The sequence below is a fragment of the Lonchura striata genome, chromosome 13, assembly GCF_050655825.1.
Source record: "Lonchura striata isolate lonStrDom1 chromosome 13, ASM5065582v1, whole genome shotgun sequence".
Lineage (NCBI taxonomy): Eukaryota > Metazoa > Chordata > Aves > Passeriformes > Estrildidae > Lonchura > Lonchura striata.
Window position 1 is genome coordinate 3,470,977 of NC_140715.1, and position 19,330 is coordinate 3,490,306.

The 19,330-nt window shown below is 50.1% G+C and overlaps 1 protein-coding gene across 6 annotated transcripts in view; it reads right to left on the bottom strand.

Annotated features, from left to right (window-relative positions):
- The window catches only part of SIL1 (SIL1 nucleotide exchange factor), a 167,310-nt gene that overhangs the window by 118,415 nt on the left and 29,565 nt on the right, over window positions 1–19,330 (bottom strand). The gene's annotated exons all lie outside the window — the stretch shown is intronic.

The window sequence follows — 19,330 nt, forward strand, 5'->3', positions numbered from 1 at the left end:
TCAATGGCCAGCCCTACACTGGGGTGAAGAGGAGGATAGATTTGGTTGCTACTTCTTGATGGCATTTCTTCTTCTCTTAATGCAGGAATTCTGCCTGCCCAGGACAGCGAGGCTGCAGCTGAACAGCCACAGAGCTGCTCACAGATTGACAGACAGACCACAGCTGCTCACCCTCCTCCCTCCTGAGGATTCCTTATTCAGCCTTTCCTTTCTCTCTTCCTTTTGCCTAAAAAAATACCTGGGATAGAGTAACAGCTTGCAGGAGACAGGGAGCATCTCCTACCAAAGAGAAGTGAAGACAAGGGTAATTATTTTGTAGAATAAATACGTGTACTCCCAGACAAAAAGCTCTGGTCTCGGGAACAACTGGATTGATCCCTCCCTGTTCAAGACCACAGAGACACTTCCCTGATCAAAGGACCTGGTACTTCATATGTAAGACTGGGATGTTTGTGACAATTCAGACAGAAACATTTCAAAGCCTGTAGTCATCCAGTAGGTATAAATGCATTTAGAAAATGCAGGAAAATCCATCTTGGAGGATTTCCTACTAAAACAAGGTTTGCATTTCTGGCAGGCTCTCTTTCTCTCCATCAGTCCTGCCTACTGGAAATTGCATTGGTTGGACATGTGAGAGGACAGGTGTGATTATTTCCCCATTTTAGGGGAGGACAGGCTAGATGTGCCTCCTCCACACTTGGAGTGCTTTCCATGGACAGGTCCCAACCTCCTCCTGCTCCTTAAACTTGTGATACACAGGACCTTTAATCTCTGTCTATCTATGGGAGCATCCTCCCACACTGAGAAGTTGGGCTCTGCAGGAATTTGGTGCCATCATCAATCTGTGCCCCTTGCTGGTGGTGGAGCTGGGACGTGCTGATCAGAGAGGAGTTTGTAGGATCTCCATGAAAAGGGCAGCACCACATCTTCTGTCCCTGGCTCGGGCAGCACCTGCACAGGGCTCTGCCAGCACAGCCAGTGAGACCCTGGTGGAGTGGGAGGTGTCCCTGCCCACGGCAGGGAGGTGGAAGGAGATGAGCTTTAAGCTGCTGTAGGATGAAATGCCAAAGCGTGCTGAGCAGGAGGCAGGAGGGGATCGGGAGGACAATCCCTCCTCTGCAGACACCAAGGTGCTCAGGGGCACAGCCAGGGCAGCTGGCTGCCTCCCCACAAAGCTCAAGGCTTTCCTGGCTGTGTCACCAGTCACAGCCCCAGCAGTGGCTGCAGCAGCTCTGGGCTGTCACACAGCCAGGAATGGCCCTGACAGGGAGCACAGCACAGCTCCAGCTGCATCCAGGCACATCAGCCTCCTGCCTGCCAGGGGAGAGGAAGGAGGTGGATGGAATCCCGTTGAGGGAATCACCCAAAAGGAAAGCACAGGAGCAGGCTCCAGAAGGGTGGGGGGCTGGGGAGTCCAGCCCTCAAATTCCTATTCTCAGTGTGAGAAAAGCTATTCGCTTCCAAAAAGTTTCAAAGGTTTATTAAACCTTATAAAAAACACAGCAGAAGGCTGAATAGTGAAAATATTAGTGTTGGGAGCAGAGGATTTTCCCACCATGTGCTCATCCACACAATGGAGGTTTCACCTTTTAACCCTTTATCCCCCCAAAGTTGTGTCCATCAACTCCTCCTGCTCTGTCCAGTGCTGGAGATCACTTCTGACACCTTGACTGGAGCTCAGGTGCTGCCACAGCAACGAGCCACCCCTCCCAAATATCCCAAACCCAGGGCACCCCTGATAACAGCACAAGGGGGTAAAACATAGCTATAAAACTTCTCTTTACATATATATATATGATATTTGCCTTTTAATTGTGAGAGTCAACCATCGCATTACTCATGTGTCACATCAGCAAGCAGGAAATAAAAGCAAACCCAGGCCTGGTGCTCACGAGCTGCACACCCAGCACAGCCAAATCACAGAAACTGCATCAGCCAAGGCACAAACCCTTCCTGCTCCTGCTTGGCACACTAAACGAGATTTAACCAAGAGCATCCGAACCCCAGAGCAAAACTCACAACCCCAATGTGTTTAAGCAGCTCTCGGTGCTCCAGGGACTTCCCTCCCTGCTCAGCACAGTAGCCCAGGTTCATGGCACAGCAGGACAAACGCACTGCTTTAATAAATAAACCATGAAAAACATCTCTGTTTTCAACAAAAATATTGACATTGACACTTAAAAATGTTACAGCTGTTCAAGGAAGGTCTTCTGTCTTATTTAGTTTGGGGTATTTTGAAGTCAAAAATGTGTTTGAGGGTGGGTTGACTTGCATAATGTGATTAAAATTGCTGATTTCGATGAGTAAGCTGGAAATCCTGAATTTTAATCATGTTTCAGTATGCAGCTTCTAGACATTTCCCTTAAAAATAGTTGATTCTCTTTGATTCCTATAATTTGATACTATTCAACAACTGGGAGCACACACTGGAGCAATACATGTGTAAGCAATTACACAGCTTCACATGCTGCTAAAACAGAATCATTTTGTTAATAGCTTTTTCCCAAGAGAAATTAATTTTTTACTTATTGTTTGCATTAAGGTGCACTTGGGAAATGAAAGTCAATTAAAAAATACAAAAACCACATTTTTATTTAAGGCATTTTAAAACATTTTTCTCCTTGACACCTCAGACAAATAAAAGATTTGTATCCACAGGTAGGCACTGCATAGATGTGTTACAGAATGGTCCCTCATCCCTGAGAGCTGCAAATCCTACAGCTGCCAGACCTCATCCCTTGCTCCTCATAAAGGGAAAGGAGAGTTTCCATTCTAGTTAATTTCCCAGCTCTAAATCAACTACAAGTGAGCAGAAATAGCTGTGAGATCCCCTCACAAACCTGCCAGAAGGGCTCCAGCTGTGAAGGGGGAAGCAGCAAACTCCTGCCCCCACAAATTGTTTGGACCCCTTAAAAAATATCCCACTCTTGGGATTTTTTTAACTACAACAAAAATAAATTAAAATAAATTAAAAATAAGATCACAGAATCCCCAAATGGTTTGGGTGGAAAGGAACCTTAAAGCTAATCCAGTGCCACCCCTGCCATGGCAGGGGCACCTTCCACTGTCCCAGCCTGCTCCAGCCTTGTCCAACCTGGCCTTGGGCACTGCCAGGGATCCAGGGGCAGCCACAGCTGCTCTGGGCACCTGTGCCAGGCCCTGCCCACCTCCCAGGGAACAATTCCTCCCTAATATCCAATCTGAACCTGCTCTCAGTTTGAATAGGTGTTATTGCATTGCCTTGGGATGATGGATTGAGAGAAAGCCTCAGGGTTTGAGCAGAGCTCCCAGTGCCTCTGCTGGGAACGTGTCACCCACGTGTACCTCATTCACTCAGCTGCCTTGCAGCCAAAAAGACAGTGTCCAACAGGTAAAGTACCCAGAGGATAAAACCCTTGTCACTGCACAAATGACAAGGTCTTTATTGGGAATAAATGTCAAAGCAGAGCGACAGCATTTATTTTCCAAGCAGGAGACACTGATCCTGTGGCAACACTGCAGGGATGGTGTTATTCCTGTTCCTGATTTAATCCCTTTATCAGCTGCAGAAGCACCAGGACAGGCTTTGGTCTCCCATGCCAGCTCTGACTGACACTGCTGTCCCCACAAGCTGTCCCCACCCCTGGGTGCTGCCTCTGCAGCCCAAAGCACCTGGAGGTCCCTCTGAGCATTAGCACTGTTTCACTGGATGCACTCTGTCCATAAAGTTGCTTAAAGAGACGCCGAGGAAGACTTTAATTTATAGCCCCATTCTTTTAATCTTGGTCAGCCAGATTTTTTCAGACATCTGTTTATATCTCCTTATAATATATTGGCTGGAGCAGCAGCACCAGGCAGCAGCTCCCTTGCAGGGGCTCTGCTGACATTTATAAACCAAAGCGATTTCTCTCATGTGCTTTATGTTATCAGCTAAACCTGTCCACTTAAATTATTGCCTTGTAACCAAATCACAACTATCTGTTACTCTGCTCTGTGCACGTTTCCCAGGCTCTATACCAATATCAAGCTTTGCAGAGTCTAAAAACAAGATGATAAATTAATAAACAAATGGAAAACAGGACATGCTTCCACCAGGAGGATCAGGTACGTTGTGCACCACATTACTAAAAGCAGAGGGCTGCTGTGTGGAATATGCAGCACACAGTGATATCCAAAGAACCCCATCTCTCTTCTTCTAGACCAATCAAATGACCAGCTGTGTCTCCTCACTAAAGAAGAAAGCTCTCATCCTGCCCAGCTCCTTTCCAGCACATTATTCCATATTCCACAGGTGAGTTTGTGTTCCAGCATGGGGACGGGGCCCATCTCATCCCATCCCGTCCCGTCCCGTCCCGTCCCGTCCCGTCCCGTCCCGTCCCCACCCCTTGGACAAAGCTCCCAGCCACTGACTGCCCACCAAGAGGAGCCCAAGAGGGACACGAGACTGTCCCCCTGCAGCACCACCCTGTCCCCGTGGCAGCTGGGGCAAGCAGAACAAGGGTGATCCAGCTCGCTGAGGCAGGTCCCCAGCTTATCCCCAAGTGAGCATCCTTGTTTGGCATTGGTAGAGAATTCAAAAATCTATCAAGGGTTTGAAAACAAGCCCCAGTTATGAGTCCGTAAGTGGCTCTGCAGCTCTCAAAAATTACCTTGGTATGTGAGCAAGCCTCAGATAACATCTACCTTCCTTTACTCTTTGTTTCTCTCCACGCAGGGAGTGAGGGAAAAGGGACTTTCTTTCTAGTACAGGCAACAAAGGAATCTGGAATCAATATGTGAATGTTCCAGCAAAACACACCGGCAGTGCTGCAGAACTGAAATAATCACACTGCCAGAGCATCCATAATAACTTATCTGGTGGCACCGCACCTCTCCATTAATAAAATAACGACTAAAAACTACCAGGAGACAAATCCCAGGGAGCAGCAGAGCTCCCCACAGCTGCATCCCCAGCTCCAGGAGCCACCAGTGCCATGCTGGGGAACTGGCTGAGGCCAGGGCATCCTGTGCTGGTGACACACAGGGGACACTGTGCCTGCCTCCAGCTGTGCCCGGATGGATGGGATGTCCCACACCAGGGTGCTCAGAGGAAAACAGAGGAGCCAGGCCCAGTCTGAGGGGCTCAGCTCACACCCAGACTCTGGTTAGAGCTGCTGAGCAAGGAAGTAGCAAAGCCTGACTCTGGTTTTTTTCCTTTCTTTCCTACAAAGGCAAGTCCTACCACTCTCCAGATTGTTTGTTACTTCAAAACAGAATACTTTTACACACAAAAGAAAGACATGTAGCAGGCACAGGTAAGAAAGACATGGATTACTGATGGGAAGAAGAAGCCCAGAGCCTGAATCTCATTTTATTTCTTTCTCTGTCCCTTTTTCAATCAGCTATAGCCTTTTGCATTAGTTCACTGTCTGACACTCACTGCTCCTCCCAATTAAGTGCCACTGGAAAATGTCATTAATATTTTCTATGTCACCTCCTCTTGATAGCTGGTGGAGATGTTTCAGAGCACCAGGCCTGGAAGCTCCCCCAGCAGCTGCCCTAGCACCCCCAGCATTCCCCACCTCGGGCAGGGAGGAAGCTCAGACATCTGTGTGCACATCCCAAGTACAAACTCCTGTGACGCTGGATGAAATACTTTACAAATCCACTCCCTGGGCAGCTCTTCCTTCCACTGTACTGCTGGGAAGCCACAGCTGCCTGTTGAGTGCAGCATCTCCTCAGAGAAACACCAGCCTGGCCACTGCCTGTCAATTCCTCAGGTAACCAGTGACAGCAGGGGCTCTGCTACCTACTGCAATTAATTACAGACAAAACTCTTCTATAAAATCACTGTCTGCTGTCCATGTTCATAAAGTGTCCCTTAAGCATGAGCTCTGCAGGGGATGGGATGCAGGATGAACCCCTGGGGTGATGCACCATGCCCAGTGCCATGGTGCCACCTCTCCCAGGCACTGCCCAGCTTGGGGCAGCCTCTGCCTGTGAGTGACCAGCCCTGGTGGTGCCAGTCTGGTTTCATGCTGCTGTTATGTTTGATCATTGCCCAGAGGGATGACAAGGACAGAGATGTCCTTCTCTTCCAGGATTGCAGAGGAAACCCTAAGAGAGGAGTTTTGTCCTTAGAGCATGAGCAAACAATTGGCACTGCTGCTTCCTTCTGCCTCCCAGGGCACCCAGACTCACAGGGAGCAGGCAGGGCCTGATCCCCCAGCCGCCTCACAGAGGCTCTTCCAGAAAGGCCTGAATGGGATGAACTGTTGACAGACTGAATGAAGAGTTCAAAGCACCTCAACAAAACCAAGGAAATCTCATGGAAGAACTTCAGTTGGTCAGTTTACCTGACAAACCCTTCTGTGACATTCCAAGATATGTTAATAAACATCCTGGAAATCAACCTGTCAAAACAGTGATGTCTAAGTACAACATCTTCTCCAACACTGATTTTGTTTCGTGCTGCAGTGGAGCAGGGACAGAAGCCATCTGAAATGCTTTCAAGCTTGCCAAGGGTAAATCTGGCCCCTGTTCAACACCCAGCACTGCTGCTGGCAGCAAAGGCATTCCTGGGAAAGCCCCAAAGCCATCCTGTTCTGATACATCCCAACAGCAGCTCTGTTCCTGCCCAGGCTCTTCACAGCTCCCAAAGCAGCAGCACTACTTTCTGCTGGACTTGAACCCCACTTGAACAGGGGCAGGGAAAGAATTATGGAATGGTTTGGGTTGGAATGGACCTTAGAGATCATCCAGCCTCGGCCCTCCTGCCACAGGCAGAGATGCCACCCCAAAAGGGCTTGATCCCGTTGCAGTTTCACATTTAGCAAGAGAGAAGCAACCCACTGGTGCTTGCTGTGCTACTGCTCTCCTGTGGCTGATGCCACAGAGCTCACTGGGTGGATTCAGGGTGTTAAGGGCTCCTCACACCAGGATTACAGAGAGACACACCCCCACAGTAACACTGGGAGAATTTTCTTGCACCCTGTGATTTTTAATGCCAACCTTGCTGCAATAACCACATCTTTAAGCACCATCCATCAGGCCTTCAGCTCAAACACTTGTTTGGCTGAAAAGGGCTTTAGAGCCACTCTTTTGTCACAGTGCTGAGAGGTCTTCTCTGTAATTTGTTCCCTTCAGCAAACAGAATGAAAACGTTTTTAAAATGATGCCAGAATCCAATCCCTCCTCCTGTGATTCAATCCACAGCTAGCAGAGAACAAAGTCTCACAAGGAAGGGGCTCCCCACTAAGTAACCCTTGATTAGAGATGTGAAAGCACCATTCCATTTGGACATTGGGCAGGGCAATGCTTGTGAGTGGCCCTTTTCCCTGAGCCAGGGCTCTCCTGTGGCTCTGGGATTTATGTTCTCCCAGCTGATCAGCTGGTGCTGAGTGCTCTGAACGCTGCTATTCAAACCAGAGGCACCCGAGAGGCTGGGCTGGGCTCACTCCTCATCCACCTGCCAAATCCGCTTGGCTTCTGCAGCGAGAGGGAAGGAGGGGCAGGTGAGCCCATGGGGACAGGCAGGGCCCTGGCTGGCAGTGCCAGAGCAGGTCCCTGTGACTGCCACCCGCCCTCGCTGGCAGCCAAGATGACAATGATGATGATGGCACACATGGCTCAGCCTCGTGCCCAGAGCTGAGCCAGCTGCCTGCTGAACACACACCAAACCTCATCCCTCTCGTGCAAGGGAACCACGAGGACAGGAGGGGTGGCTGTCACACACAGGGCACAGCGTGGTCCTCCCATGAGGTGCCTGGGCCCCCTGGAAGCCTCAGAGTGATGGAAGAGAAGGTGGAGGCCAGCGAGGTGCCTGGGGAGGAGGGATCTCAGAGAAGGAGAGGTCACAGGAGGGCTCTGGAGGGAAATACAGTGCCTCTGATGGAGGCACTGCTGCAACATCTGCTGGTGTATCTGCTGCTGCTGCTGCTGCTGCTGCTGCTGCTGCTGCAGGGAAATGCTTCCCATGGCAAAAAGCTCCTCCAACAAGTGCTCCGCCCTCCTGGGAGGGCTGCTCTGCCTGGCAGTGCCACCGCAGCAAACACCAGGAAAACAATAACCACAGGGCAGGAAGAAGAAGGGTCATCCGTTTGTAGAGTGGGCACAACACGTTTTCACTTTCTCAGCAAACCCTTCTCCCCAGGGTTTGCTGAGAAGGCAGCAAACTCTCTGCAAGCAGGCACTGCAGAGAGTTCCCACAGCCCTGGCTGCAGCAGGAACCATGTGCTCAGGATTCAATACGAGGCATTTGATTTACTTTTTCTTCTGATACTGGACTTGAAGTCCGTGAAGTGCAGCAGTTTAGAGAGTTAATCCCACAAAGGTCTGAGTAGAAGAAACAGAGACACCAAAGATATCCAGCCACACTCTGATATTTCATCTCTCAAATGGCACACCAGGCTGCAGAGACACTGCAGCGACCTTTGTTTCACCATGTCCCCAAGTCAACATCCACGAGAAGCTTATTTACAAAAGCCACTTTTAATGCCTCTCCAACTCACTACATTATTTATCCCCAAGCCAATGCTACAATCCATTCAATAATTTTCATTCCTCAGGTCTATTTTTTACTCCAGAAAGCCCATCTCGGATGCTGAAGGCTTGGCTAATTCAGAGAAAATCAATGCAGGATGCAGGCAGAGAAGGACAAGGCAGCTGACCAGGAGAACTGAGAACATGACAAAAGGAACTGAGGATTGATTATATTAGTTTTATGGAATTTTAGGCATTTAATTCCTTTTGAGAGAGGCTTCTTCACTATGATGGAGGTTAGCACCTCCAGAACATCATCAACCATCGTGTCTCCCACATCTGCCACTCTCAGAGAGCCTCTCCTCCTCTCTCAGGGACTCATGAGATGGCCACCAAAGAACCTGGCAATGTGGAGGCACACAAGAAGGAGGGATAATCCATCAGGACCAACACCAGTGTGAGAATCAGGAGGTTGAAACTGGCCATGGTTAATCTGTGGTTTGAAACGAGGAGTTGAAGGCTAAAAGTGCTCAACTTGAGGAGGGTAAAGGAGCAAAAACGGAAACTATCATCCAGGGGAGGCCTGGGACGCTCAAGAAGGGGCCTCAGCACTCTGTTCCTATCCTCAGCTTCTGAGTCTGTAACTCGGTGCAGAAATTGCAAGGATGAGACATGAACGGCACAAACTCCCTTCTCCCAGCTCCAGCTCCCAGCGGGAGCGTTTCAGGACACGCCGTGCTGCTGTCAGGGCGTGCAGCTGATTGCCTTGGATCCCACCTCTGCTCGATGTGTGTCAGCTGGCTCCCCTCACCCCGTCCCGGTGCCCTCGGCTGCGGACCATGGCCAGCACTGGCCAGGCCAGCTCTGGGAGGTGCTGGTCCCACCTCCCGGCTGCGAGACGAGCAGCATGGATGGAGAGAGCCGCCTGCCAGCCTGCTGCCAAGGCACAGTGAGAACAAATTTGGGTAATAAAAGCTGGAATAAGGAGATGCCTTGGAGAGTGTGCTGGAATAGCGCTTTGCGAAGCTTCAATTTAAAGCCTTGTTTCTACAGCTAACGCAGTCGTAAGGGACATTAGCCTAATTTCTGTCAAGAGAACTTGTCAACACTGCAGTATTTAAGATAGACACTAAAGATGTGTTTTATCTCACAGATAGATCACTGGGAAAAGAAGGAGCTGTGCCACACTTGGTTCACAGGAAAATAAATTGACGTTCTCCCTGGGCCTAATTGGTGGATGCTGTTTTATAACACCACATGCACGAGCAGCCTCACATTTTATCAGTGTGTAGCTGAGATCGGTGCCAAATCCACTGTGGGGTTAGATACAGGAACCCACAGGGACATGCTTCAAATGGGCACCCAAGGACACAGAGCTGGACATTTTCCAGCCACGGAGTAGCTGAAACATCTGGCCACGTCCTGAAGGGTCAGGTCCTTCTCCTGATGGTGCTCACCAGCCGAGCCACAGCTAGTGGGGTGGGATTTCAGGGCCAAGGGGAGAAAACTGGTAACAGGAGAAGAGAACTGGCTTGGTTTCCTCAGGACCACCAGCAGGAACTTGCCTGGCCTGGTTTTTAGAGATGCTCATGGTGAGTCAACAGAAAGCAAAGAAAAGAGAGGCTGTACCCTGCAGCTTTAGGAGAGAAGTGTTAGCATGCTCCTGATCCCATCATACCCCACTTTGAAGAACTAAAGTGGCCCCAGGAGCCCAGTGTATTAAGGCTGGCATGTCTCCACACGTCCCACATGCCAGCCTTGGGGCTGGGTTTGAGACATGCCCAAGATAATGCTGATGCCACAGCACAAAGGCTTGTCCCACACTTACAGCTTCTGCAGTGGAAAGTTGAAAATGCCCCTTTATTTGTAGTTGTTACACAGAAATAACAGCCATGTAACCTTGTCCCAGCCTTGGAACAGAAATCAACTTGCAGAGAAAGCCTGAGGGAGCGCAACCCTGAGCTGCAGGCTCGAGGGCAGGAGGGTGGCTCTGCTCTGCCACGGATTCTGCACTTGCAGAAGAACTAAATCACTACAAGAGCCAGAAATGTCCCTCGGGAAGGAAATCCTCTCAAAGATAAATCAATAACTCAGTGTAATTTTAGCATGCAGCCAGGAGAATTTACATTGCCAGGAAGGCTGAGAGCCCCGCCACGGAGACACAGCATCATCAAATAGCCCTGCAGCAGACCCTGTGCAAGAGCTTGGGCTGTTCACTGCAAAGCCACGAGGCTGGGCTCTGCATTTTGGGACCCCAAGACCCAAATCACAGTGACAGCAGCAGGGATGTGGTGCAGCCAAACCCCTTGGGACAAACCCACCTTTCCCTTTTCTCCTCTGCAGCAGCAAGGCTGCTCCCTGCAATCATGGCAGAGCTGGCAAATGCTCCAGATCCTGCAGGGATCACACAAAGCTCAACCAAACCAGGCACAGGAGCAGAGGGGAGTGCTCCAGCCACAGCCTCCAGCCCTGGCCAGGGGGTTCCCACCAGCCAAGCCACCCACAAAACAGCACCACAGGGATGTGCTGCAGCCCCCGGTGATTAATGAGACTGCAATTTACGTAATTATATTAATGCTAAGTACACTCGGAGCAGTAAGTTCAAGGGAACTAATGACACTTTTGAGCACAGTGCAACACTGAGCAGGAACTCCAGCAAAAAGAGGGGGGGAAAAAGCCGTTAATTATTCAGTAGCTCTTCTCCCAGATTCTCAGGGTCAGCTTGGAGGAGAAGGTGGCCTGAATTATATTTTCGTTTCCAGAACATCAACAGAATTGCTAAGTGAGTTCCAGCGGCAAGGTCAGAGCCTGCCTATTGTTATGCATGCCAGCCCTGTCCCTTCCCGGCTCTGCCGGGCTGCAGGCAGGGCTAGGCTGGGATGCAGGCAGGGCCAGGCTGCAGGCAGGGCTGGGCTGCATGAGCTGCAGGCAGGGCCGGGCTGCAGGCAGGGCTGGGCTGGGATGCAGGCAGGGCTGAGCTGCAGGCAGGGCTGGGATGCAGGCAGGGCTGGGCTGCAGGCAGGGCTGGGCTGCATGAGCTGCAGGCAGGGCCGGGCTGCAGGCAGGGCTGGGCTGGGCTGCAGGAAGGGCTGAGTTGCAGACAGGGCCGGGCTGCAGGCAGGGCTGGGCTGCAGGAAGGGCTGGGATGCAGGCAGGGCTGGGCTGGGCTGCAGGCATGGCTGGGCTGCCGTGTCCCCTGCCAGCACTGCCACCACCGAGCCCTGCTGCTCCCGGGGACATGGGACCGGCTCCTGTGCCAGTGTTTGTCCTGGCCCCCAGCACGGACAGACAAACTCCAACAACCAGCTCCTCAGAAGCCAGGTGTAGCCTCCATGTCTGAAGGTGCAGGAGCCTGTCCAGGAGAAGCCTGAGGAGCAAAGAGCCCAACCCAGCCAGCAGAGGTTCATGTACAGCCAGCCCTCTCCAGATTGCCTGCTGGCACAGCCACAGCCCCTGTGCCAGGGCAGGCAGGACTGGCAAGGACTGTGCCCACACACACAGAGCTCTTCCCCTGCTACAGCCCACCTGGAGCCGTGGAAGCATTTTGGAGCACCCATGCTGGCCACAGTCCTGTCACTCCTCACAGGCTCCTTTGGTGCCAACAAGCTCTCACACAGATTGTGCCATCAGTGCTGATGTGCTCCAAAAGCCTCTGTCTGCAAATCCAACTTTACATCAGTATGGGCTTCTGTATTACTTCATTAAGACTTGGATTTTTACAAGGGCCTGGAGTGCCAGGACACAGGGAATGGCTTCCCAGTGCCAGAGGGCAGGGCTGGATGGGATATTGGGAATAGAAATTGCTCCCTGTGAGGGTGGGCAGGCCCTGGCACAGGGTGCCCAGAGCAGCTGTGGCTGCCCCTGGATCCCAAGGCCAGGCTGGACACTGGGGCTGGGAGCAGACTGGGACAGTGGAAAGTGTCCCTGCCAAGGCAGGGGTGGAATGGGGTGAGATTTAAGGGCCACTTCCAACCCAAACCATTCTAGGATCCAATGACTCTGCACCTCTGAAATGCTGAGGTCAGCCAGCAGAGCTGCCCCAAGGGCCAAGGTCAGTGCTTGAAGCTGAAGGTGCATTATGACCCCACACAAAGCCAGGACAATGACTTGTTAAGCTCCTACAGCACAGAACACGAAGCTGCCTGAGAAGCCAGGGCAGAAGAACTCTGCAAAGACAACACGAAAGAGGAGACTCCACAAGCCTCACGTGACCCCTGTGTCTGATTGAAAACCCAACCCAAATTAAATGAACCCACAAGATTGGTGTCTCAGGATTGCACTCAGAGCTCTCCTGGTGCCTTCCAAGCTCAGCAGCAGCATCCAGCAACTGGGAACATGCAGAAGGCAATTCAGTGATGATTAGAAAGACACATATGAAGTTATCCATCACAGAGCAACTTGTGTGTACCTACATGTCCTTCAGTACAATCAGAAATCAATAGCAAGATGCAGAAACCCTCAACCACCCAGTAAAATATAAAGAACACTTGTAATATTGATTTTAAAAGCACCTTGGTGAAGACAGTTGAGAAGAAGCCTGAGAAAGCAAAGCAAAATGCCTGAATTGAAACCTTTTTTTTTTTTTCCCCTCAGAAAGACATTAATAATGGATTTTCAATGCAAGAAGAAAAACTGAAACCCACACCAGACTCTCCTGGTAATAACAGCTTTCTGCAAAGCCCAGCTATTAATGTAACAGGGACGTCCATCAATCAAGCACACAGAAAGTACTTTGAGAGCTAAAAAAAGAGCATGCAAACATCTGCTTTTGGCAACTTAAATTTTGCCCTTAAGCACAAGGAACATAATAAATTATCAGGAGGCTGGGCTTGAACTTGTTTTCCTCCATCCTGGACCTAAATGCTGGGGATAAGGATGAAGGTACACAAACGCACTGCTGGGATTTGTTCTGACAAAAAAAGTGGGACAGAGGAGAACAGTTTCATTTGTGTTTTCATTTGAAAACACCCGGTGCAAGAGGACACCAAACAGAGCTGTAGCATCTCCCTGCAGTTCAGGGAGCTCCTGTGAACCCTTTTCCACTTCCAGCATCTTCAGCACATCCAATACTGCTGGAATGGTCCCACAGTGGAATGACAAACGTGCCAGTGTGCTCCAAGGTGCCCATGGTATCCCTCCTCGCCCAGCTCCTTCCCTGTTCCCTGTGGAACTGTGGTAATTTTGGCAGGTCCTCAGTCCCTCAGTGCTCTCTTCAAGCACCACATCACACTTGGGGTCCATCCACGCAGCCCAGCACTGCCTGGGGTGTCCCAGAAACCCCAGAAAAGCTGGATTTGCACCAAGGAAACGGCTGCAGAAAGCAGCTGGGGTGTCCCCACACCTCCAGTGTCTCCCCATGTGTGTCCCCACATCTCCAGTGTCCCCTTGTGTTTTACAAAGGTAAAACACAGCAGGTCAGAGCAAGTGCTGGAGATAATGAACACAATTTACTGATTCCAGCACAGGAGGCTGCAGGCATGGGTGCAAGTAAGTCTTAATAAATTCTGAAGAGTGACACCATAAAATGGCATTATGGAAGGCTGTATTTATTGTCTCCCCATGCTTCCGTCTCCAAGGTGCCACGTTACACTTAATAACAGTTTTCTTCCCAGCTGCCAGTGTTGCAAACCCTGACAAGCTAATGGTTGGGCCAGCCCTCCCCAAACACACACATCTCCACCCAGCACACAGCTTCTGTGGCAGGAACAGGCAGAAATTATTAAACCAGTGCTGCCCAGGTGCTGCCCAGCCTGTCCCCTCCGTGCTGGCTCTGCAGGGCTCCCTGCCACGCAGCAGGACAGGAGTTTTGTCCCTGGAAGCAGTGCAGAGGAGAGCAGCTGCTGTAGGGTGATACCTGCATGCCCAGTGACCTGCTGGGACAGGAGCATCCCTGCCCTGCCCTGCTGGGAACACTGTGGTCCTGCCAGCAGAGCAGCCCCACCTGAAACTACTGCCTGCTGTCACAGCAAGCTCTGGGCAGGGCATCAGCACGTCCTTCTGGAGAACCACGGAGAACCAGGGATCCTTATGGAGAACCAGAGGTCCTCATGGATAAGCAGAGGTTCCTCATGCCAGAAGGGCCTGGTTCCTCATGCCAGAAGGTCAGAAAACCTCCCCATTCAGCATTCCCAGCTCCTCTACCACTGCAGTGTGCACTTCCATGGTTCCATATTTAGCTTTTGGACCATGGACACAAATTTTCTGGAGCAAAGTCTTCACTGAGCTTCTTGTTCTCCCTGCTGGTGTAGTGTCCTAAGCCTGCAAGAAAATCACCTTTGAGCTTCAGGCAGCTCCTTGGGTGTGGATGGAGACTTGACAAGTATAAAGATGCCATTGTTCCATCCCTGCCTGCATCACCTGCACTGCAGAAGGCACAAAAGAAATCATGTGAACCATCCTTAGTTCTCTTCAGAATAAGAAAAGTCAACAAAGCCCCCCAGACTCACACATATCAGTTTATCAAGTATAGCAAACAGTGCAAACAGGCAGTGCAGGTGGGCTTGGCCTGAGAACACTTGCAGTGGATGGAGGAGAGTGTGTGCATCTCCTCATGCAGTGGTCACACCTCTGACCACAGCCTGGGCTGCAGGAACCTCCATGTCCCCCTCTCTTGCCAGCTGACAGCTACCAGCTATCCTCAGCAGCCTGGCTCTGCTCCTCCTCCAGGACAAGTCCTTTCCCCTTCAGAAAGCAATCCAAAGGTTTAGAGAGCATCTGAAGAGATCAGTGTGTGAAAGGATGATGAAACAGGAGTCAAGTGAAAGCCCCTTGACTTCTCTTCCAGCAAAGGCTCTGCCCTCATGGGGCACCTTTCCCTGCAGCTTCTGGCAAATCCCCAGCAGCTCAGACATTTCCTGCTGCCTCTTTTCAGAGAAGACCTTTCTGTGCTTGCCCCACTCAGACTGCAGCTGATGTTAGTGGGGGAGCAGCCAGCACCATCACCAGGGCTTGCAGCTCTTTGTGAAGCCACCATGAGATTTTCTGTCTTAAAAAAGGCACTGCCAGACAGTCCCTGAGAGCTGAGGCTGGAAACACCTCGGGGATCAACACCGCTCAAGCAGTGTCTCCTCCAGCCCTAGGCCTGTGTTCAGGGGGGTCTGGGATGTCCCAGGACCCCCAGGACTCCACCGCCTCTCTTGTGGAGCTGGCCTGCCCCAGTCACCCTTCAATAACCAGCTTTTTCTATGTTTAAGCAGTGTTTTCTATATGTTTTGCCGTGGAGGTGTCCTGGAATGGCAGCACAGCCAGTGGGACAGCAGCCACTCCTCCAGCATTCCCTCAGACAGTCTATAAATACCTTCACTCCACCTGTAAAACCCATCACCATGTGGAACCTCCTCACAGCCCAAGATAATCCAGATACAGCCAGGGATAACAATTTTTTGTGTATTATCTGGTGAAGAACAGAGAGATAACTGTAATTAGTAGCACCCTGGTTAGCAGGTGAAATGATAGTGTAATTAATGGAGATCAGGTGGGCTTTGTTTCAGATAAGGAAAGCAGCAGATTCTATCAAAATGTAAATGCAGATTAAAATCCAGCCTTGGTGATCACTCAGAGGTGCTTTTAGAAACGCCAGCAGCCCGAGATGCGGAGGTTTCGCTCGGGCTGAATGACACATCCTAAAAATAAAACCTGGTCTGGGGCTAACATGTAAATTGTTGATTAGAGCTATTTATTCACACCCCGCAGTGATGGGGGAGACTTGCAGCTCCTTGTTCCTCCTCTGGCTTTGCAGGATCACAGGCACATTCCTGTTATTGCTGCTTGCAAGGACTCTGCAACCCCGGGAGCTCTCCAGCAGCAGAACGGCAGCAATTCCAAGTGACAGGCTGCATACATTAATTCTGTATTCAGATAACATCCTGTTGCAAGTGAATGACCCAAGCAAAACTTCCTGCAGTCTTAAGGAACAGGCAGCACAATCAGGAGAGAGGAGCCTGAGTCTTTTGAATCAGAAATGGTACAACAGTCCCTCATTAGAATTTCCAACACCACCACTCTTACTCCTTCCAAAATGTAAACACATAATAAAAAATTAAACGTGAATCAAGCGTGGAAGAGTTCTTCCAATAAATGGGAATTAGTTCTACAAAACATCAGGACAGACTCAAGGAGATTACATTTCTTTCCCCAGCTTTTGCTGGTAAAGCAGGGCTGGGAAAACAGAGCCATATTTATTTTTTAACTGGGAAGTTTCCTCAGGATGCTAAAGGAAGCAGCTTCAGTAAAGCAGAGCGATTTGTCTCAGTGTACGTTCAAGTAAGAACAAATGCAAAACCAGTTTCTAGACCTCAAGCAGCATCAAATAGCTTTTTAATTTATGTCCCAAATTCCCTGCAGATTCTGAAATGAATGGAGGGCAGGGTTCAGAGAAAATGCCTCGCTCAGTCAAGACAGCTGGATGGATATTCTGAGTTTTCCTCAGAGGAGCAAGGTGCTTTTGCACCAGAATGGAGCAGGCACAGCACATGGCTCTGGAAGGATCTGTGGAAAATGAAGACCTGTTGCTTGTGTGACCCTATAAATAAATGGATGGAAAATTGAATAACTTAGGAAAGAAAAATGAGGGGAGAAAAAAAAAAAAAAGCTGGAGCCCCATCTGAGCAAGAGGACAATTTGCAGGCAAGAACTGTGAAGGAGCAAGTGAAATATTCCTCACAGGAGCCATCTGACTGTGCTGACTGCCTGAAAACCCTCTGACCTTGTCCTTGTCCACTCAGAATCAGTTCTGTGGAAGTTTCAGTAAGTCAGGCTTTAGCCCATGGGGGAAAACTGCACGGAGGAAGGGCCTGAGCAAGACCATGGAAAATACTCCTCAATTATGGAAAAAAGATAATGCTTCAGGACTGTGGTTAAGGGATGTACATGATCCAGACTGAACAGCAAGGAAAAACCAGGGATTAGCCCCTAGAGCCAAATTCTTTTGTAATAACTGCCACACACATCCCAGGGCCCAAATCCAGCATCTCCTGGAGCATGTGGCCACATGTGTCCTGGGAAAAGGGCTCAGAAATGCTCATCCTGGCCACAGGCTCAGGTACTTGTGCTGCAGCAAACCTTCAGCCAGGGCAGGGTCTGAATACAGAGCCAGCAATGCCAAAGGGATGGATGTGGAAGGAGCTGGAAAGAAGGTGCATCCCCTCAGGGCTGGGGGGCTGCCTCCATCACCACCAGCAACTGACAGCAAATACAGGAGAGTGGTCTGAAAACACAATGTCTGCAAGATATAGGTCAGGGTTTAATTTATGAAACTACAGAATAAAGTTGACAAATTTAGGAAAAAAAAATCTCTGCAGGAATGCCTGACCCCCAGAGCTGCCAGCCTCTCCCAGGGCGTGTGGTCAATCACATCCTGCAGCAAACACTGCAATGCCTGCAGTGCTTGTCCCACCCAAGATCACACATCTGAAGCCCGAGGGAGTTGCTATGATTATGTTTGATCAGACTTTCAGAACTGTTTCAGTGACCCTGGGACACAAGTCCCACATTTTGAAACCATATGACCATATAAATTTCCCATTTCCCAAGGAAATGTTGGAGCTGTGGGCCTGGTGTGGCTTGCTGGCTTTGGAAGGAGGAGAGATGATAGCCAAACAGGAATTCAAGATAACCGAGGCTGGAGACACTGCCAAAACAATTTAGAGGAGGGAAAACATTTTTCTTCCAAAGCACTGTTACAAGCTTGAAATAAATGTGCAGACTGTTAGATAAAGACAAAGATAAAAATAGGCCTGTTATTAAATACCTCTTCTTTAATGAGGCTCATCTTTCTAAACAGCCACGCAAAGGTTATTGGAGCTATTGCAGGAAATCCAGCCTGCTTGCACATAAAAACCAGAGCAAGGCATTCCTCATCACCCAGCACACATTTAAGCACCTCTCAGCAGCTCACAGGCTCACAGCATCCCTGGCTTGGCAGGGAGGAGATAAAAGCAAGGAATGAGAGATGTCTTCTCTGGAAAACAGTCTCTCTTCTTTCAAAGCACTTTTCCCCAACCAAACAATGTACATTTAACCTCGGGAATGATTCCCACTGCTGGTGTCTACTGCTATTACACCACCAGCAGGCTGAGCATCATTGAAGTGAAGTTTGAAATTATTCTGAAAGCTGCAGCTTAACCCCCTCCTGTTGCAGTAAAGCCACTGCTTGACTCTCAGCACCTCATCCCCTGGTTTATGACCACTCCAGACCACCTGGAAGGCTCAGAATTCCACAAACCACTAGCAGGAGTCATGGCTTGGCTCGCAAAAACACAGCACTGCACTCTTGTTTTGGCAGTGCCCCACATCCCTAGCCTGTGGCTGCATGTTAGAGAAGCTCAGACTTTTATTCTGGCAGTTCAGAAGCACAGTTAGATTTTTGCAGAAGGAGCATCACTGCAAAAGTCTTGTAACCAGTTTGTTTAATGAAACCAGTAACATCATGGCCAGTAAGGAACAAGACTGACCTGACACACCAAAAACCCACCCCAAGCCCACCTTACTCCTAAACCTGAGCAAAGCAATATAGGGCTTTTTCTCACCACACCAATGCTGCCAGGACACTGCCACTTCTAGAAATGAGATAAGTTTTACCTGCATTTGGGGGCAAAAACTGGCTCCCAGTTCATTACAGAATGCTGAAACCAAGCACAGAGTGGGACACTCGTGCTGTGTCTCCCTGCCCAGAGCTGGCAGCCTTCAGACACATCCTCCTGCTGGAGCAGGGGGCTGGGAACCCCTCTGCTCACTGTCCCAGCATCTCCTGAGCCCCAGTCCTGTCCTTCCACCAAGAGCAGAGAGGGAAACACCACCATCCCCCTTACCCAGACCAGGACCAGGGCGTGGAAAATGTGCTTGGTGTGCCACAGCTGCCTGGCACTGCCCCACACACAAGGCAGGAGCAGCA